General features: G+C 33.8%; 1 protein-coding gene across 1 annotated transcript in view; it reads left to right on the forward strand.

The window, feature by feature from the left end:
- LOC145295889 (uncharacterized) overlaps positions 1–23,259 on the forward strand; it is a 443,022-nt gene that overhangs the window by 2,278 nt on the left and 417,485 nt on the right. The gene's annotated exons all lie outside the window — the stretch shown is intronic.

The raw sequence follows: 23,259 nt of genomic DNA on the forward strand, positions 1-23,259 counted from the left end.
ACACACACCGATGGAAATCTAATTCTATACAATTTGAGGAGGCGGGGTACTAGGTGTATCAGAATTTTTGGGGAATTTTTGACACCCCTAATGGAAAACTGCGAATAAAATATAAAAAACTCGTAATTTCTCTTTTTAAAGTGGCTTGTTTATTTTCTTTATGGAATATACTTCCAAAATAAACTATTAAAGTTGGTTAAGAAAAATAATAGAAATATTATTTTTTTATTTAAAAAAAAAAAAAAGTGCCGGTGTGCTTTCAAGTTTCAACCAGCCATTTTTTTTTTGTTTTTTGTTTTACATATGAAATCAGTTGAATTTTACGAGTGAAATCTTTTTCAATTTTTAAACTTTAAAAATCTATCAAAATTTTGGTTATCCTGACGCTCCGCTCCGCACTTCTTTATTTACCTTGGAAGTGACGTCACACAAATCTTATAATACGGATGGCTACAATTGTAAAAATAATTTTTATTTTCTTTCATTTTGAGCTCCTTTTTTCTCCCGTTTAACTTTTTTTTTCTCCCATTTCTTATTTTGAGCGGACAATTTATTTTATTTTCATTTTGAGCTCTTTTTCCGATCCGGCGTTACCTTTTATAGGTACTCCTGCAGTAGGTGTGTCAGAAATTTCGTGAAAATAGTGAATAATTCCACCCCATCTTTCCAAGCTTATAACTCCTCGAAAAATGTAATTCAAGCCCTAATTTTTTTTTTCAATTAAAGGAGCAAGGACCAAGGTTTCATTAAAAAAAACAAAAACAACAACAACAACAACAAAAAAGCAACGTGTTTTAAAAAAAAAAAAAAAAAGGTTTTAAACTTCGGACTTTAGAGGTAAATTTTTAAAAAACAGTTCTTTTTTTTTGTTTTAAATTTGAATATATTATTTATTGACCTTTTATCTTCAATTTGTGATATATAAGACTTTGGTACATAAATTAATTATTTACTTTTTAATAGACATTTCAAAATGGGAGGCGTGAATTATTCGACCCCCTGTCTTTCCAAGTTTATAACTCCTCGAAAAATGTAATTCAAGCCCTAATTTTTTTCAATTAAAGGAGCAAGGACCAAGGTTCCATTTAAAAAAAAACAGAAAAAAACAAATGACGTGGTTTAAAAAAAAAAATTTTAAACTTCAAACTTTACAGGTAAAATTCAAAAAAGCACTACGTTTTTTTTTGTTTTAAATTTGAATATATTATTTATTGACCTTTTCTCTTCAATTTGAGTAAATTAATTATTTACTTTTCGGTGAGTAAATTATTTACTTTTTAATAGAAATTTGAAAATGGGGGGGGGGGCGTGAATTAAAAAAAACGTTTGTCTAAAATATTATATTCGGTTTATTAGCCATCCGTATTATAAGATTTGTGTGACGTCACTTCCAAGGTAAATAAAAAAGTGCGGAGCATCAGGATAACCAAAATTTTTCTAATGGTTAAATTTTTCCGATATTTTCAGGGTCAATGTGAAATTTTATGCTCTTTCCAATAAACCGAATATAATATTTTAGACAAACGTTTTTTTTTTAATTCACCCCCCCCCCCATTTTGAAATGTCTATTAAAATTAAAATAATTAATTTACTCACTAAAATTTTATATATCACAAATTGAAGATAAAAGATTAATAAATAAAATATTCTAATTTAAACAAAAAAAAACCGTTTTTCTTTTTGGAAATTTACCTGTAAAGTCCAAAGTGTAAAACTTTTTTTTTTTTTTTTTTTAACCACGTTGAGTGTTTTTTTTTTTTTTTTTTTTTTTTAATGAAAGCTCGTATTATGCTTATATCGTCAAGTAAATACCGGACGCTGACGACAATTTTTTCTATTTCATTCAATGTTTTCTTAGATATTAAAAAAATTTCACTTGATAAAGTAGAAATAAAATATAATAATCAAAAACTTGTGTATTTCATTAAGAGAATTAAAAAAAAAGAGATCGAGCTACAGGTTTTCTTTTGTTTACCGGCAAAAATTTATAAGTAAATGTGTGCTTTTTTTTCAACTACAAAGGTCCCAAAATACTAATTTTGGTTAACAGCATGCAATAAAAAGATATTAATTATGGCGTTTATAAGTCACCGTAAAATAATCGCGAAAAAAAAATCAGATTTCTCTACCTTTATTTGAACAGTCAAAAAATCTGAGTTCACGTTTTTTTTTTTTTTTTTTTGAATCCTTGTTTTAAAAAGTATTTTATTTAAAAAGGACATGGAATATAAGTATAAATATGAATAAATTCTTAACAATGAACAATGGAAGTACACATTGAATAGAATGTTTTATAGGTAAGTGATTTTTTGGAATTTATATATATTTATAATCGAAGTAAGTAAAATTTCGTTGATTTTCTTTAAATCTATTTTAAAGAAATCCGATTTAAAACAAATATTGCATAATTTTCTATTAAACTTATTTTTTTTTAAATTTGGTCTTTGCTTCTTTAATTGAAAAAAAATTAGGGTTTGAATTGCATTTTTCAAGTAGTTATAAGCTTCGAAAGATAGTAAGTTGATTTATTCAAGTTCATATACGACATTTTTAATGGCCGTTTCTGATACACAGTGGGGTACTCATGTTTAACAAGTTAATTACAAGCTTTAAAAAAAACAAAAACACAAATGAAGCGTTGTATAAAATGAAAACAAATTTATGATTTACAAAGTCTAAAAATGTTATTTTTAAGTGTGTGTAAACAAAGTCTAAAAATGTTATTTTTAAGTGTGTGTAAACAAAGTCTAAAAATGTTATTTTTAAGTGTGTGTAAACAAAGTCTAAAAATGTTATTTTTAAGTGTGTGTAAACAAAGTCTAAAAATGTTATTTTTAAGTGTGTGCAAACAAAGTCTAAAAATGTTATTTTTAAGTGTGTGTAAACAAAGTCTAAAAATGTTATTTTTAAGTGTGTGCAAACAAAGTCTAAAAATGTTATTTTTAAGTGTGTGCAAACAAAGTCTAAAAATGTTATTTTTAAGTGTGTGCAAACAAAGTCTAAAAATGTTATTTTTAAGTGTGTGCAAACAAAGTCTAAAAATGTTATTTTTAAGTGTGTGCAAACAAAGTCTAAAAATGTTATTTTTAAGTGTGTGCAAACAAAGTCTAAAAATGTTATTTTTAAGTGTGTGCAAACAAAGTCTAAAAATGTTATTTTTAAGTGTGTGCAAACAAAGTCTAAAAATGTTATTTTTAAGTGTGTGCAAACAAAGTCTAAAAATGCACTGACATTTGGAAAATTTAGGTTAACAACCGGTGGAGCTACCAAAAAGTAACCCTTTTGAATGAAGATAGATATAAACAATATTGTTGTTTTTTTGTTAGTTTGTTTATTTTATCTACAATCCTCACCCTCCCCACACACAATACAATATATTTTGTTCAGTTCGGCTGATTATTTTAAGCATATTTGTACCCACAAATAAAAAAGGGGGGGGGTTGTAGGCAAAAAAAATATATGTATAATATCGATTATAAAAAAACACAATTCTTCACTTAATAATCAGTGAAAATTTCGTATTGATTGGATAATTACTTGATCTTTTATAGATTTTTAAAGAGATTCTGTCAAAAAATACTTCCTCCTTCCGTTTTGGCCGTGCCTAGTAAAAACTGAATTTAACTTGAAAATATAATAGCTTTTTCAATTGGTGCTTGTTAAAATAGTCGACAGATCAATTTTTTAAATATGTTGTTTTAAGCAGAAGCAAGATTGTCATGTCAAAAAGAGTAATATATCCAAAAATTACAAAAACTGATCAAGTAGAAAGTTATTTATAGTTAAAAGTAATTTTTATGGAAAATTGGGTAAAATTGCATTTTTCTTGGATGTTATAAAGTAGACGATGAAGAGATCAAACACTGAGGACATAACTTGGAACGCAAAATTTTGATTACACCATTATAAAATTAAACAACTTCCTTGACTTGAGAAGGTTGGAAGTCAGAGGTGAGTTGGATTCTCTTTTGACTTTGCAAGACCTGGTGACGTTTTGCTTATACCTGCTACTGGCTGTATTTGCATATGTGACAGTTGTTATTTAAGAGCATTGTTTCCAACCATGAGGTCTTTCAGCAATCTTCCAGAGTTCAGTCTTTGAGTGAGCCCGTTTTGAGTGTCTTGTCCACCTGAAAATACCTTGCTGTACTTCTGTTAACTACACACCAAACTATTTGGCTCCTTCTGTCGCTTACTTCTAAGACTTTTGGAGAAGTTCTGATGATACTTCTAGAGAACCTTGTTGTTATATGCACTAGAGTTCTGCTTCAGGGGTTTATGATTTATGAGTCTTGTGTTACTTAACTCCTGACGGTCACAATTTAAGAATATTTTGCAAGCTTAACACCCAACCCAACTCTGATTTATCCACTATGGTGTTAGAGAATTTTCGGCACATTAGAGTTCTGACATTTGTAGTTTATAGCGATAGACTTTTTTCTTTTTTACTAAAAACACAATAGCGGTTGTTCTACTCAATAAATTTTTGTAAGTTTGGGATATATTACTATTCTCGACATAAATACATTTGCTTAAAACGACATTTAAAAAAAATTAATCTATCAACTAACAAACACCTTTAAATTTAGTAATCAAGTAAAAAATGACATTTTTACTTGAATAAATAATTTTGAATAAGAAAAATTAATTTATTCTAATTTAATTATTTTTAATGTGCTATAATTTATATTGGTTGATTACTGAATTTAAAAAGCATATTTTTCAAGTTAAATTCATTTTTTTGTGATACTTTTGTTTATTAAATTATTAGGTAATTTGCTAGAATGACTTTTAAAATTTAGTAATCAAGTAAAAATTATTTTTACTGTGCAATAATTTCTATCAGTTTGAAATAAGTTAAACTTTAAAAAAAAATGTTAACGACCATTTTGGCCCAGAAAAGTCCACTGATGTCGGCTCACTGCCGCGATGTTAGAATAGACATACGAGTGAGAAAAAGCGAAAGTAGAATCAGGGAGACAACAGCTATATAAGAACCTAAATTTCAAATCTGAATAAATCAAGTTTTAAAAAATTTCTGGAAAAATAATTAAGTTTTCTGAAACTATTTCAACAATAATAAATGAATTAAAAATCTTAGTATAGTGAATTAAAAAAAATGTACATAATTTGTTTTTACATTAAAAATTGCACAATTATTCCAAAAGTAAGCAATTTACGTTAAAAAGGCATCTTCATTCAATGTAAACACATATGCCTGCTGAAGTATGGATCACATGATCGTAACATTTTTGTTTAATTTAATTTGTTGTAATAAAAAAGAAATATTCGTTTAATTAGAATATTTCTTCTAAAAAAATTCATATTTACCTTGATATAAGTTTTTATTCAGTAATACTTTACAATTCCTGGATGTCCACTTTTCTGATGTCAAATGATCTTAAGACTGCATGTCAATTGTTGAGGATTAGATCCCTACCTTATTATATCAATCCACTTCTTTGGCATCGAGTTAATTTACCAACCAGATAGTGCTCCGATGAAACTAAGGTAATGTCAACCTACAAGCTGTATTCATCAACTAGACGCTTTACTATCGCCAGTCCCCTTCATATCAACATTCCACTTGTGGCTTTAGTCTTAACTTGTGCCTTTACAGTCATGGTGTCGGTTAACCAGTGGTGTAGTCATGTACAACCTTGGCTTGCCACTGCAGTGCAAGATTAAGCCCTTTTAACGTGGCATCAAGTTCTGCTAAATTGATATGCTGAGCATTATTTGTTGTACTAAGCCAGCACGCATCTTCCAAAACAGTACCAAATCGTTCCAACACCACACTTGTAACCAAAGAACTTGCATCAGTTGATGTATTCAATTTGTGTCCGGATACATGTTACTCACCCTGGGCAGCGTCATTCCTACATACTCTAGTCAATGTTTCAGCCATCATTTACATGACAGAATCATCATCTACCTTGTTATCCTATCTTTTTGTTTTTTGTTACCACAGTCTTTTTAGTACTCCTGTTGCTGCTCAGTCATCCATGCACAGGTAAATGTCCTAATTTTCTGTAAATAGAAAACGTGATGCATCATGTTAAGACACTAGATAACTATTAACTGGGCTCCCTCACTTCCATCTTAGTGTTACACTCTTCCCAAATCTCAAAGCCTAACACTTGCACCCCATCCTTTAAGTGCTTAAGGTCCTTGCTTACTAAACCAAAGGATTCTTGTTTCGTTTAAACTGATTCTGCTTTTGTAAAACTTAATTATGTTCTACAAAAACAACAACCTCCTTCCCCTCCCCTCTCCTTTTCTTTTCCTTCCCTACTTACCCCCCCTTTTTTTTTGCCCTGTTGGTAGGGCACTAGAATAAGCTGACTGCCCCCCTGCAGAGGGTAAAAATCCCTCAATGGAGCAACCAGTTATCCGTGGGTTGCTACCCGTAATGCCTTAGGACGTGATCCTGGTGATTGAGCTAACCTAGACCTGGGTGCATAAAAGTCTAGGCACTGCAACACATTACTTCGCCTCTTACTTCGGCTAGACGGGCGGTCGAAGAGGGCCGATCTGACCAATCGGCCAGTCACATCAAGCCCTAGCACTTACACCCAAAGTATCAACTACCACAATAAAGAACGAAATTTAAAGGTACTCCCATCTTTATTATTTTTCTTCTCCCACTACAAAAAATAGGCAAACCAAGTAAGTGCTAGAAGGCGGTGGCAAGGGTCAATCAATTGGAAAGACCAGAACTCAACACTCCATCTGAGCAAATGTATTTTTGAGGACATATTGAACAGAAAATATAGTGCTTGAGAACTCCTTACCAAAAGAGTATATATCCTCTACGTAGCCCCGACCTGGTCAAGGCGAATGGGTTTCCCCCTTACTATGCCCCAATTTTGGACTCCGAGGTGGGTAGGGAGCATGGTTGATGAAAAATAAATCCCAAAATCTATGGCTGATAAAAACAAAAGCATCCCCCTCAAAACCCTTAAAAGAAACCATTCCTCTGACTCTGACCTCTCAAGTTCAGATGAAGAACAAAAATTCAAAACTAGAAAAACCGTTCCAACTATAGACGAAGGAAACTTCCCACGATTATTGGTTATTGAATTAATTGAAAATGAAAAAATTGGAAATTTATCACCTTTCCTAATAGAAAAGACATTATCCACAAAAAGTAAACCAAAAATGATAAAAAAAAAAACAAAAGATGGAAATGTACTAGTTGAGATAACCAATCTTAGAGGTGCTCAATCTCTACTCAAAATGAAGAACTTCCATGAGTACAAGTGCAAAGTCTTTCCCCATAAAACACTAAACACTTCGAAAGGAGTAATTCGAAGTTATGAACTATCGCTAGCAACTGAAGAAATAAAAATCGAATTAGAAAAACAAGGAGTAATCAACCACATCCGCATAAACATAAAAAGAAACAATAAAATAATAACCACCAACACATATATATTAGCGTTTAACAAACCAAAAATACCTGAGGAAATAAAAATTGGCTACTTAAATGTAAAAGTAGACCAATATATCCCAGCCCCATTAAGATGTTTCCATTGCCCAAAATATGGACATCATAAAGAAGCCTGTAAAGGAATAAAAATATGTGGAAAATGCAGCAACAAAGAGCCTGACTACACCAAAGAAAAATTCATAAATGAGGTGAAATGCGTTAAGTGCAAAGAAGATCACCCGGTCTTCTCTAAAATATGCAAAACATATAAAAAAGAAAGAGAAATTATAGAAGTAAAGTACAAAAAAAACACAACCTTTCCAGAAGCCAGAAAAATAGTTGAGACGTACATAAAAGACAACACATATGCTGAGACAACAAAAAAGACAACTAAACCATGCCAACATAATGAAATACATGATCAATATAGGGAGCTGATAAACAAACTGATTACATTAAATATTAAAGAATGGCCAGAATTTCAAAATAGCCTAAAGGAAAATACTCAAATCTGGGAAACAAAATAGAAATAACAAATCCAAACAAAATAATATTCTATCCACAACAGAACCATTAAAAAAATTATCACAGAAACCAACAAAACAACCACCAAAACTTAATAAAAACATAAGCAATGATAAAACAGCAAATAAAGAACGTTCCAGAAAAGAAGAAAACCAAACAATAGACACTCAAAATAGATTCCAAATTCTAGAAAAAATGGAAACCGAAAACACCCTAGATAAAAAAAGCAACCAAACACAAGTAATCAAGAGGGAAAAAATGAACAAGAAGTTCTTATAATTCTTGTATTGTGCTGCACAACCATCTGTAAAATATTCAATATTTTTCACATTTGGAAAATTAGCCTTGATCACCTTGATAATGTTTTTCTGTACCATATAAACAAATGCCACATCATGGGAATTGTCACTCGATATAATACAAAAACTTTGACTTTGCATTGTTTTCAAGCTTAAAATAGAGTACCGCTGGGTGTAAAGTATATTGAGAGGTACTCCAATGAAAACTCTGGATCTCATCTTGAACAAAATTTGTCATTTTCAGCAAAATCCCAATCAATGAAACTTCACTATCACTGATATCTTTTTTTTTTTTTTTTTTTTTTTTTTGCTTTAAATATCTGGATTGTGATTTAGCCAAGTAAGAATGAGGTGCTAATTTATTTAATTGCAAAATAACTAAATCCACATAAGCTTGACAGGATTCTTATGAGTTATTAAAGTTGATCTGTCACTTGTTGTCCATTGGGAGAACTCAATAGAGTTTTCATTACCAATACATTCTTCAAGGGTGTTGTAAAGAAATTTTTCCAGCTTCTGTGATGATTTAGGACAATTTGGGCACCTATAAATCATACATTGTCTATTACTTGTATTGCAGACAATATATTTCAAGAGATCTTGATATGGTACATTCAATGGTTCCAGTAATAATTTGATGTTTGGGTGGATAGTGCATACACATACAGCATGTGTACCTGCACTACCAGCAAGGACACACCATTTTGGTCTAAGACTACAAAATTTTGAAAACCCTAAAGATACTGTCGGATTCTGTTCCTTGAATGCTCTGAAGAGCTCATTTAGGTTGCACAATATGAGTTTCTTCTGATGTAAATTACATTTAATACTAACATAGTCTTTCCTGCCTGGCATCAATCGAGTGTACTCATCATCTTGATAAAATGCTTGCACTAACTCTACAATATCAGCAGACAAAGACTTGTTTTTGTTCTGGCACAGCTAAAATACTGCTTTCCAAACACAATTTGCGAGCCTTGCATACAATGTGTTCTGAAACACGAAATACATTCATGACTTTTTTGTGTGACCAATTGGTAGGGGCAAGTGTCAAGATCTGCATTTTCATTTTAGTGGATTCCACAGTCTTCACTTTTGCTGCAAGAACCTCTATCATTTTATTAAAGCACTTAGCTTTATCTAAAAATCTCACTTTTTAATTTTAAAGGTTCATCACATAACAGCTCAGAGTCAATGTTTAATGACTTTGGTCTTAATACTTTGTATTGCAGAAGAAAGTTTTCTCTTACCTAAACGAGCCTTTCCAGAGTCATGGAGCCCTTTTGTTTTCATTGGAGAAATTCCAATAGCAGAGAAACATTCATTGATATTTGTCTTCTCTGTTTCTGTCAAAGTACTTGCATCAAGCTCTTGCATTTCCTCATCCGATACATGCTTTTGTTTTTCATCAAGAAGTTTGCTGATTCGTATTCAGCAATTAGGACAGAGTTTCTTGCCTGGAATAAGTTACAACTTAGCTTTTGCTTTATCTGCCAACTTCAAAGAAATTGCTTTCAAACTGCCTTTAATTTGCTTCTTATGATTTTTAAATGTTAACAAGGTCTGCTTGTGATGGTCACAGATAGTTTGTATTTTATCCTCAAGTCCTGTCCTATAGGCTTTGTTGCATCCAAATGATCCACTGAAATTAATCCAACCTGTTTATCATGGAATAAATTAGTACTTGTTTCAACTGTTAGCTCATTACAAATAGAACAATTCATCTTTATCTGAAAAAAAAAACACTTCAATTATTCTGTGTGCTAGTAAAAAATCTAAGTAGGAAAATGCCACCTTTCTCTTTGGATACTGGAGGAAAAGTGACCAATAAATATTTTAGGTGCCACAGACAAGTTCCAGTCTGGGTTAGAGTTCACAGTTGGCCTAATTCTAAATTTATTACAATTATTATCTATCAGATATCTTATGTTTAACCAATAGTCTACAAAAAATTTATTGCTCAGTGTAGCTTAATCTTAGTGTTTTAAACTAATGAAAAATACATTTTATTATCACTTTCTTCTAAATGAAAAAAAAGGTTTTAGTTTAATAAAATTAACTTTTTGAAAAACTGTAAAAAAAACAAAAAAAAAAAAATGTTTAATGCCATCAACAAAAACTCTAAAGTGTTGATCTTATTGCATGAGTATATGTTTATCACTTGTTATCCGTACCATACAAAATGCAATATCTGCAAAATATATTTAAATTTTCTGTTTGAATTAACAAAGACTTTCTTACTGAATAGTTTAAGAAATTACTTAACACAATATAAACATTTGAGAAGTTTGGGAGCATTAGGATGATTATCTTTATCAATCTTTCACTGAATTACTGAACGTACATAGGAAAAAAAAACTATAAAATTGGCAGGGCCATATCTCCTAAAGTAGGCTAGAAACCCTCACAAATTTTTTTTGAGAACTTAAGCAGTCATAGTAGATGCTATAAACAAAATATTATGAAAATTGAAGAGGACATATTTTTTCCAGACTGATCATAAGCTACGTAGGTAAAAAATTGATGATTTGGGGGACATGCTTTTGGGAGAGCAAAATTTTATTTTCTATCAGGTACGGGGTTAAAATAATTAGATATTTGGATTCTACAGTCCCTAAATGCCCTTCCTACCAAATTTCAGAAATATTGAATAAGTGGAAGTATTTTTTTTCTTATTTTATAAAACACTGAAATTCCGTATGGTTTCACAGCATAAATTTGGAAGCAAAATATACAAATTTTACCCCCCCCCATAAAATCCAAACCGTAATAAATAATGTGGCAAATTTTCCTTACTCATGAAGGGCAATATTTGTGCCAAATTTCAACTAATACGGAGTCGGTGGGTGTAATAACCTGGTGAATTGACATGGAATGACTCGGGAGCTGACAAGAACACACTACTCAAACTATATAGAGCATTAATTAGATCAAAAATAGATTATGGTAGCTTCATATATCAATCCACCACCAGAAAGTCATATCTAAAAACCCTCAATACAATATGCCTTTCCGGACTAAGACTAGCACTAGGAGCATTTCCAACCTCCCCATTAGAAAGCCTGTATGCAGAAGCACATGAAACTCCTCCAATGCTCAGAAATCAAAACCTTGGTCTAAAATACTTCACAAAACTTACAGCCAACCCCACAAACCCAGCACACAATAGCACTTTAAATCCAAACCATAAACACCTTTTCGACCAAAAAGAAAATGCAATCAAAACCTTTGGACTGAGAATAAAATCGATTTCCAAAGAAGCAAGTCTACCCATAACTAAAATTCACGAAACTGTCCTACTCAAAACCCCTCCCTGGAAAATCGTATCCCCTAACATCGACCTAAGTTTAAGTAAATATGCAAAGAAACATACTCATCCAATAACTTATCATGATAATCTCGATAAAATCAAATAAAAGTATCCACACCACACACACATCTATACAGATGGGTCTAAACAAAATAACGCAACAGCCAGTGCAGCAATACTCAATAAATCAATCAAAAAACAATCAAACCTCCCAAAAGAAACCTCAACCTTCAGTGCTGAAATACATGCTCTAATCCTAGCTCTCAAACTCGCCTCCAATAACAAAAACAAATTTATAATCTTTTCAGACTCCCAATCTACTCTAAAAGCGATTAAAAATAAAAACATGGACAACCCCCTAATCGCAAAATTACTCCAAAAATTAACTGAACTAAACAGTAAAAAAATCATTTTCTGCTGGATACCGAGCCATTCCGGTATTAAAGGTAATGAATTAGCAGATTCTGCAGCAAAAAAACGCCTTAAATCTCCCAATCGATGCAAATTTTAAAATTCCTTACATAGATCTAAAAAGACGTATCAACGCATATACAACAGAGAAATGGCAAACCTACTGGAATGAACACCCTAACAATAAACTTCACGAAATCATGCCAAAAATAAAAAAAAAACAAGAACAAAATACAAAACTAAACAGAAAAGAATAAAAATAGGCCATACTCATTTCATCCACTCATATCTCCTAAAAAAAAAGAAAGCCAACCCATCTGTATACCTTGTCAAACACCACTCACAATCAAACACATATTAATTAAATGTACTGATTTTGTAACAGTAAGAAATCGATTCTACAAAGAAAACAATATTAAAGAGTTATTTGATAAAAACAATCCCCACACCATACTCTCATATCTTAAAAAAATTGGCCTTTATAAAACGGTCCTGGATATGACCTAAAACTATATCTGATGGTGAGGCTCTACCTTACGGGACTGGCCTTGGGGAGTTTGGAGCCACCCTTTAATTGCCATTGCTTCCAGGTCCACTCTGACCCGGAGTGGTAGTACCTGTTAAGGTCCCAACTATGGGTTTAAAAATCGTTCCTCAAAATAACTAGATTCGGCATTAAATAACCTGAAAAAGGTTGATATGCCATAAAACAAAAACAAGCAATAAACTGATTCTGCAGACATTATATCTCCATTGACATATGTCATCAGCATAAGCTGAAGTAGCTTTCATTATGGATTCATCTTGCATCAAAACAGTTTTAATTATAGCTGTTTTTATTAAGGTTGCTATGTTTTAGGCCAAAACCCAAGCATATCAAACAATATCTTTTTCCTTTGATCATTACTGTCTGAAATGGCCAGAGACTCATGAACCCATATCTACAGGTAGACTCTCTTTAACTGATGAAACATCACCCAAAAGTGAACAAACACAAAAACCTCAGAATTCAGTACTAACTCTTTCCAATGTAAACCGCTGTCTCTGCTCTTTCTCGGCTGTCTCAAACTAGAGTTCTTTTTCTTACTAATTTGCCCCTTTTATCAACAACATATTGTCTCATATGCAAATTACTGGCACGCATGCTACTATTTGAAAACAAAACAAAATCAAAAAAATCCATCTACAAAATGTTGTTTCTCTTTTTTCATTCTTTCCTCCCTGATCCTGTCACCTGACATGCCAAACATGCAAATAATACCTTCTATTACAAGGACATTTTTTGTAATATTCTTGAAATATGTAAAAAAAAAAAAAAAAAATTAATTATTGTTTTATTTTTATAAAAAAAGCAAAAATAAATTGACGTTTGTTTTGTATTTTTTTTTTTTCCACAAAATAATAGATTTTCATTAAAATTTAAAAAAATAATGGGTTCATCATATTCTGTAATTGTTAATGAATAGATATTGAAAATTTCATTAAAATTGGTTGATTTTCTGAATTTTGGTGAATTTTTAAGTAAACATGCAGGTCAAAATATTCATACATTTTGGGGATCGGCCATTCATTTTGCACATACCTATACTTGGGCTATTATTGAACTTTAGCAGGAGGTTATTGATCTTTGGGCATAGTTGTAAACGTGACTTCTTTTTCTGTTTTGGCCTTTTTTTTAGTTGGAGCCTCTATTTGTACAAAATCTAATCGTTTCTTTTTTGTTTTGTTTTTTAAAAATAAAAATTTTGGATGGGTTTTATGTGTTTATATTATTGATTGATAACTATAGGATTTCATTATTGAAATCCTATACATCTTGAGTTCAGAATGCTTTTTCTTTTTTTATGACTAAATTATCTCTAACACTTAGTTCCTAACTCATGCATATCCTACGTTTATGTGAACTTGATGTACCACTATAGATGCTTGGTCTTCGTCTGGACCATAAAATTAACTTATAAATATATAGAAATACACATGAAAAAATTGAAATAGCTTAAAATATTTCAATATTGGTATATATAGAAAGAGCTTGATGAGCTAAGAAAGAATCTTTTTAAATTTTAAAAAATCTGATTAAAATTAAGGAAGTTATGACTATTTTTGTGCCTCAAACGTTTGGATATTTTCCCCTCTTTAAGACCATATGCGTTTTGTCACATTTTTTACACTACTTTTTCAGTAAAAATGTCATATCTTTGTTAAAACACAAGACTAAGCAATGAAATTTACCATATAAGTGTATTTTTGTACAAGGAATCAGAATATGTAACTGAAAATCTCCAAAATTTCATGGTTTAGAAATAATCTGCAGTAAATGTGCATAAATATGCTGCAATTCCTTAAAAATGCCATGTATCCATAAACAGAAAAGAAGTTGAATTGTAATGTGCTTTATGTACAAAAAACTTAAATCTAAACATAGGACCATTTAAAAATGAATATATTGCAATATTTCTTTGGTATTATTGTAGATTAACCCCTTCTGACCACCCCTCCAAAATGTGATTCTACCTTTTTAGGCAATTATGTATGAAATGCCATGAAAAACTTTAATGAAAGATAAACAAATTATTTTAGAATTTAATGTAAAATAATTCCCCATTACAGGTCATTCTAGCGTTTTAGGGCAGTTAACTGGGTTTTTTTATGGGAGATAAATGCTGTCTGCTTTTTGTTTTATCTTTTTAAGACGATTATGTGTGGTTTTAAGAGGGTTTCTATGCAATGAGAATATGGGAATGGTTGCCATTCGGACTTTGAATTAATTGTAGGGCTAAGAAAAATTATGTGTGAACATACTGAAGACTTGACAGAAACAAAAACAACAAAAACAATGTTAGAGGGGGGGGGGCGGTTAGTTTTACAAAAATTTAATTTCAAATAAATATCTTACAGAAATATATATGTGTGTGTGTGTATTCGACAGGTAAATAAGTCAGTAAATGTTATATTTAGTTTTAATTTAATAAGAAACTGCGTTACGAAATTTTGAAGAAAATTCCATAAATTTGTTGATTTCTATTTTCGAGGTTGAAGGTGTTTATTCCATAGGCCGTTTATACTACGCTGGAGCAGGTTGTAAAAATACCTTTCGCTTAATAAGTAGAAAAAAAAATTAGGGGTTTGTATTACTGTACACATAGATTCGAAAAAGTTGTCAAAAAACAAATACATAACAAATAAATGTTATCAAAGGCAAGATAAGTTACTTTTCTACCTAATTGGATATGTTTTTAGTGTTTTTATTGAATGTAACATGTTTATTCAGCTCGAAAAACATACAGTGCTTACCGATGTATTGGAAAGTGAAAAATGGCGGGCGACTATCTCTTTCACACGGTAAGTTTGGGAAAATGAGTTAAAAATAAAAAAACTAGTCGAAATACTGTTAAAAACCCGCCAAATGTATATCCGCCTATGTCACGGTAACATATATTGAGCAAGTTTCTAACAGTATTTTGTCTAGTTTTTTATTTATAACTCATTTTCTCAAACTTATCGCCGCAAAGAGAGAGTCGGCCGCCATTTTAAATTTTCAAATACATCGGTAAACACTGTTTTTCGAGCTGAATAAACATATTACATTAAATATAAACACTAAAAACATATCCAGTTAGGTAGAAAAGTAACTTATCTTGCCTTTGATAACATTTATTTGTTATATATTTGTTTTTTGACAACATTTTCAAATTTATGTGTATAGTAATACAAACAAGATTTTCATACATCTTTTGATTTGGAAAAAAATTTGTGGCTGTTCGCAGTAAAACATTGTTTTAATTCGCTGTTCAAAACTAATGCAATGAATAAAAGTGCATGCAAGCTATATATCTACAAAAGTTTATTTTGTGTTTTTAAATTTGACCAGAAATGTGAGAACTTATAATGGATTCATAATGCCGAATTGGTTGGGATTGTTGTTATTATACATTCTGAAAACCGAATAGTTCTAAACTAATGTTATTCTGATAACAAAATAGCTCTAATTAAACATATCAAAACATTTATATTCATATTTTCCTGTTTTTAATTCGTTCCTGAATAAAAATTAAAGAACGCGTGTTTATATTGTGCTATAACTACTATTACAACTGTTGCTCCTGCTGCTACTAATACTAAATTAATTTGACCAAACTCGAGAAATAGAAACATTTTTTCTAGGGTAGGTCCTTTTAAATTATTATCAATTACCGTGGTTCTAATCAACATAGAATAATACTTTTAATTGATAAAGATAGTAAAAAGATTGATTTATTTATTAGTGGGTGTCCAATGAAATTTTTTTTCAAAATGTTCGATACTCGTCATATTAAAGTCTTATTTTTAACACAACAAAAAAAGAAATGGTCAAAAATATTTCGGACACTTGACAGTATTAAAATTAACACCTCTTCTGATTGTTTCCTAAATTTCATAACGAAATTCTTCATACAATCACGGTACGGACCTTTAGAAAACAGGGAGGGTCACTACAAAACCTTACCCAAAACGCCATTTTATGACGTTCACATTTTTATCACTTTATTTGCTTAAAACTCTTGAAATATATAATATACATTCATATTTATTAATTCATTTGAAAGTATATTCATTGCCGAACAAAACAGTAGTATTTTGAAGTCTTGAACTGCTTTGGTTTGAAAAATATGGCTATTTTAGTAGAACTACCTTGAAATCTGTGATTATCCAAAGCGTTTTTTTTTTCGTCCATGTGTATTACTACTATATAACTGAAAATTACATTCTTTGTTGGTGCCAGGAAACCCTACATCACTGCTGTGTAAATCCTATAGCATGGGTCAGCAACTCCTTTGACCTTGCAAGCTGGATCATGTTATAATGGTAGGTCATGAGCTGGATGAAGGCCATTAATGAAAAATTAAGGAAAATTAGATATGCAGACCCTCGTCAACCTAAATATTTAAATCCATAAGCATTGAGAATCCAGACAAGCAAAAGAAAATCTAAAATTAAAAAGAAACGCCCAACAAAAATTAAACCAAAGTGAAATGGATAAAATTATGTGTATGTTTGAACCTGTTATTGAAAATTGTACCACAAACAAACCACATAAACAAAAACAAAGTACATATATCCATACATACGAGTACAAATAGTTGCAAACATATACACTTCCGACCGTACACAGGCAGTATCATCTACAAATTCATGAGGCATGTATGTATAATGCACATGTGTTTAACTGTCTTTAGATTTCTGCTATCTCGCACGTCAGTTCCTTTAGCGTTCTTTTCACTTCTGTTATCTCTTGTGGGGAAAATAGAAACGAAAATACAAATAACTTACCTGTGAAGCACCCACATGTCTGCCTGTCGTGCGCGTTGGGCAGAAAAAAGAAACCAAGATGGTGTCTGCGATATTTAACAGAAACGGTCTCATGTGATCCTGCGAGGTCACATGGGTGAATGTAATATAAAAGCAGGTCGCTTGGAGGAGTGGGGGAGTTTCACTGCACAGACGGTAAACAGATGACGTTATAAGACGGTTACTCAGTGCATTAGAACGAGTGAGGAAGGTTCCATGTATACAAGCTATTTTCAGCATGACATCAGGATTTGATCTCAAGCTGATTCCACTGTTTGATGGCAACAGTGCTTGTGGTCCTGTTTGGAGGAATGTCAGAGAAAGGCGTGATGTGCGCATTTGTTGCAGGATTACCTGCTAGTATGGAAGATCTGTTCCGAACCTTGTCTCAAGTAGATGAGATGGACATCTCACAAGTATTAGCGCGTGTGCGATGATGCTAAAAAAAGAGACCAGCAACTGTAGACCGCGCAGCAGCCATCACAGGGTGGATCTTAGGACTTGAGAACAGTTACAAGCTGATACAAGTGTGTTGAGCCCAATTATTTGGCCCGTGATTGTCTCTCGTTGCGCTCACTGACTCAAAGGCTTAGTGAGCCTCAGTGCTACAAGTGTAAAAATCGGGGACACCTGGCCTGTGCCTGTCCAGGAAACAAGCAAGGGGAGGAAGCTACAGCGCTAATCTTCTCCAGATTGTCACTGACAAGGCGCTGCCCACAGTGAGCGTCCATGTTAACGGACATGAATGCCTCGCTAGCCTCTTGCGGGGTGAGCCTTGGTGGTGGACGAGGAGCTGCTTGGGTATGACCTACTTCTAGGGATGGATTTGATTACATAGCTGGATGGAATCAGTGGACTGCACTGGCAAGATAGAGTTCTCCCAACATGAGAAATGTGTTTGTACCGCGATTACCCTAGACGAGCCTGACTTTTATGCAGAGTAACCAACGCGTGAACGGCATCTTGGAAGTGGTCTGGCGATCAACCACCAATATCCTTACGGAATTGACTATCGGAGTACTCCCTTCCAATGAGACTCAAGGGGCAGTATGAAAAAGAACTGCAGACTTGGATCAACAATGGTTGGCTGCTTCCATACCTGGAGGATGAGTTCATCCCTTCCCCCCCTGAGTCTCATGTCTGCCCAGTCGGCCAAAGAGTACTTTGAGAACTTCGGACTGACATGCAAGGAACCGGAACATCTGCGAGACGGAGCAAAAGTACTTGGCCTGCACGTGAGCGGTAGCAAGGAGCGGCTCTACTGTTTGTAGTTGGCTCAGGGTGGCAGTGGCGGCCATAAAATGTTGTGCCACATCCGGATCATTGGTATGGGATGATAAAGTGCATGATGCCACACTCCTGAGCATGCTGACGGAAACTGTGGCCAGGGTGACTTGTGACGACCCTGTGTGAGGGAACTGGTGTGTTAACGGGAACGAATTTACTAGGTTCTGAGATGCTGCAACGGCCGTGTGCAACTGTCATGTGTTATATGAATGTGGATCGTATCAGTGAGATTCATTGGCAATGTGGACACCCAGAGGTTAAGCGGACACTATATTTTGCCAAGATGGCTGACCCAGAAGTAAGAAAGGCATATGTCAAGAGAGCAGTGGAAAGTTTCGAAGCATGTCAATCGACCTGGCTCTGATACAGTAGAAAAAAGGGCAATTGGGAGTGAGCGGCATGTGGCAGAGAGTGGGCGTGGATATCACACATTATGGTTGCAGTCACTTCCTCACCCTCATCAATTGTGGACCTACGTGCTTCGCGGTCTGGAGACCACTTGGGCACCAGGATTCCTCCTACATTGTTCGCCAGCTGTCATCTGTGTTCTTTGAAAGAGGTGCGCCTGAAGAGGTGCTGATGGACAATGACCCAGCCTTCTGCAGCCGGCAGGTCAGGCAGTTCCTGAAGGAGTGGGGAGTGCGACTGCAATGTGATTATGTGCCATATGGTAACGGTATTGCTGTGAGGAGCCATCGCAGCATCAAAAGAATTGTGGCCAGGAAGCAGTGCACTGTCACAGAAGCCGTATATTGGTACAACATCATGCAATCTACCAATATCGAAAAGGGAATTTACCTCAACAGAGAAGTCACCAACGAGGAAAGATGGGGTCGTACGCACCAGGAGATCCTGTCTGGGTGAAGCTGCCGGGAAGCCGGTGCACTGACAGATATAAATGGGGCCGAGTGACCGATGTGGTGAGTCAGCAGTCAGTCATGATGGACGGTGTGCCCCGTCATGTTAGGGACCCGAGGCCAGCGACACAGTTGCAACCACTACTGGATGACTGGAGCGACTGGTTCGCACTATCCTCATCCTTATCAAGCAGTGAATCCGGTATTAGTAGCCTCTCAGGGGAGGCAGTGTTCTTCAACCCTCAGACAAGTGAATAAGAGGCCTGCACAGTCTCCCTTCGAAGAAGCACTCGATGAAAGAGAGCGCCACCTCCCTACTATCTGTGATCATGAGACAAGGGGGGGGATATGGGGAAAATAGAAACGAAAATACAAATGACCTACCTATGAAGCACCTACGTGTCTGCCTGTCATGCGTGTTGGACAAGAAAAAGAGAAACCAAGATGGCATCTGCAATATTTAACAGAAACAGTCTCGTGATCTCACGCGAGATAAACAGGTGACGTTGTAAGACGGTTACTCAGTGCATTGGAATGAGTGAGGAAGGTTCCATGTCTGCATCTTTCCTTGCCAAGAGTTATACCAAATATGTATTCATTATTTGACATTAAATTTATGCAATGTAATTGGGTAAAAAGTTTCATGAAAGGTAACTAGCTGATAGTCTAATATTTTTAATGCACTATCCTATGACAAATGGCACAACAAATTTCATTTGAAAGTCGATGATATAGTTAAACTGGGAAGTGTTGACAGATCTTCATATTTACATTCAATCATGAGTGTTGAATATGCATAAAATAATTTAACAACAGATGAATATAGTAGTTAAAATATTTATTCAATCAAAACCTTGTTGAAATCATTTGTTTTTAAATACATGGAAGTAGTGTTGAGTTATCGCCAATGACCAAAGAATTAATGAGAAAGTTGAGTGTTTCAGTATTTGGTTTCAAATTTGTTGATATATCACTAAGATGGTTATCAGTCAATCTTGTTTTCAAATTCTCTTTAGTTTGCTTCAATTTTGAAAACTGTTGTTCACATTTATAGATAATTCTAAACAAAGATGCCATCTTTTTGTGTGGGTTACTAATTTGAAATATTTCTACTTGGAAAAATATATTTTGCATAAAAATCAATTAATGAAATATTTTTGTAATTAAATTTTGATCCTAATAAATTATCATACTGTATTTCTATCTGTCTCCACTTCCACGTCCAATGGTCTTGCAAACAATTTGAAATAATTTATATGCAGATAAGTCAGCAAAACGTGATACAAATTAGTTTCGCAAATCCTGGATTACATTCACAAATAGCTCTGAATCCTGTGGTTTCCTTGTGTGGAACGATGGGAAATGAGCCTGATTTTTATTTCTAAGTTGATGTTTCCACAACACAAGTTTTCTTTCCAAAGCAACAATATGATTATACATCTCATTTATAAGCTAAGTTTTATTTTGAAATAAATTTTAAGGATTCAAGTGAGTCACTATATTCACAATGAATGGTAAAGTTGCAAGCCAATCAGAATCTAAAAAATGTGAACTATCCATATTATGTTTTTTTTTTTTTTTTTTTTTTAGAAATCTCCTTACGTCTTTATGTAAGGCAAGTGCTTATTTTAACATCGATCTTCGGCTAAGCCAGCGTACATCACAAAAATGCACACCGTTACAATATTCTGAGTATCAAACAAAAAAATGTTTAAATTATCGAAGAGTCAATCCATGAAATAGAATTAGATTTACAGTTCCAGAGCACAACATTTTTTGATAGATGATGAAATGCATTTTATGAGTAATTCCAAAGTTTTCCATATGTTTCTGTAGTAAACAAAGCCTTTTTTTCTACCATTGCTGGAAGACCATCAGTTGTGATACCAATAATCTTTGAAAAATCAAATTCATTTGACATCATTTTTAACAAAGTTTCAAAAATATTTGCTTGAGTCACGGTTCTCTTCATGGGAATTAACTGAATAAATATTTAAAAAATATGACAATTAGAAGTCACTCCTTGCATAAATATAGCAAGTTATGCAGTGTCATTTGAGTCTATCATTGACTGCAATAGAAAAATATTGCAATTCACTGCAGGTGTATGTTTGATTTTTAACATCTGCTGACATTTCTTCAATGTGCTATGTGACCGTCTTTGGGGAAAGGCTGATAGTTTCCAATAAAGACTTTTTCTAGAGAAACAATATCCAAAATTGCAAGTAAACATTCTTTAAAACAATTACCATCTGTAAATGGTTTCATTTTTTCAGTGATGCATTTTAAAACTTTGTAGCTGACAATTGTATTTGCCACATTCTTGCCTTTTCTCTTTATAAAAAAAAAAGTTTATTTTTCATATTGAGACTTCAACTACTGAACTTGACGTTTTCTTGATTGTGCAGTAAATTTCTTGAAAATTTTGCAATGGTTTGTCTCATATTTTCCCTTTATTCACAAGGCTTTCTTTGCATACGAGACAAATCAGCTTCACACTGCACTCAATGAAGAAGTAATCTAATGTCCAAGTATCTTTGAAAATTCGTTATTCAACATTTACCTTTATTGGATTGTGTAGTGGACTTTCGGTCAGCGTTCAAGTTGTGGATAACTTGGCAAAGACTAAAGTTACCTCTCATGAAAGAGGAGAACTATTTATGGCACAATGGGAGATTCCATTGTGCACACATGGGCCAGTCTATTCTTTGGATTATGATTGGCTGAATCACCTGATTGGATATGCTTGTACATAAATACAAGCCCTCAGTCCAACTCAAGCTGGTGTCAGTCTTGTGCATAAGCTGGACCCTTGGTAAGTGTTGCTGTTATTATTATTATTGTTGTTGTTGTTATTGACTACTACAGTTCTTTTGATTATTCTACATCCCCCCCCCCGAGTAGGCTGGGTAGTATGAGAGGTATATCTCTCTTTTAGTCCTAGTTTGTTGTGTGGTAGTAACCTAGAAAGAGCTCGGGGAATCCTTGATGATCGAAAGCGTGGGGATATATGTGTGGTTTGTTGTTGGGGTTTGGTTGCTGTGTATGTGCTATTACAGGGAGACGGTAGGAGATGCAAGAATGTAGTATCGCTTGAGGGAATTGTTGGTCCTAGTGTTGACTTGGTATTGGGGTTGGTGCAGGCTTGAGTTCGCATTTTCTGAGGAAACGGTGGTTCCTAAGTGTGATCCTTCCGGATCCGTTAATCCTGATTCGGTATTGTTGATCTGGTAGGGAACTGATGATTTTGCCCGTTGTGTTCCATTTGCGATTGACTGGATTTTGGATGGCTACGGTGTCACCAGCTTGTAACGGTGGAAGGTGTTGGTAATCTACTGTTCTCCGTGGATTACCATTCTTTTTGGCAGTTATTACCATAGTACTGCACCAATCAGTAGGCATACCCACGGGTACTGTAGCTATGATACCTTTTTCTACATCCTTCCAAAGGGCTTGTCTTACTGGTTCCTTGAAGTGGAAGGGTACAGGAATTGGGTTATGCCTGGCTTTAGGGATTGCTCCCTCTTTGAGGTGAATGTGGGCAGCTGGGCCGGACATGGCTGGAAATATCCCATCTTTGTTGAATGTCGTTTTGGCACACTTTTTAGACTCCGTGTCTACCTCTTCATGTTCGTCTGCTAAAGGGTTTGGAAAATGTTTGTGCAATATTCCAACATCGATGCAGGCTGCTCTGCTGAGATAAAGCTGTTGTATGCCCTTGCATATGTAGAGGGCTTGTTTAGTTGTTTTCCCTCTGACCACAAACTCAACTGGTAGCCAACCCTGACACATGAGTGTGAAACCTCCAAC

The sequence above is a fragment of the Euprymna scolopes genome, chromosome 2 (assembly GCF_053919585.1).
Source record: "Euprymna scolopes isolate OS-2025 chromosome 2, ASM5391958v1, whole genome shotgun sequence".
Taxonomy (NCBI): Eukaryota; Metazoa; Mollusca; class Cephalopoda; order Sepiida; family Sepiolidae; genus Euprymna; species Euprymna scolopes.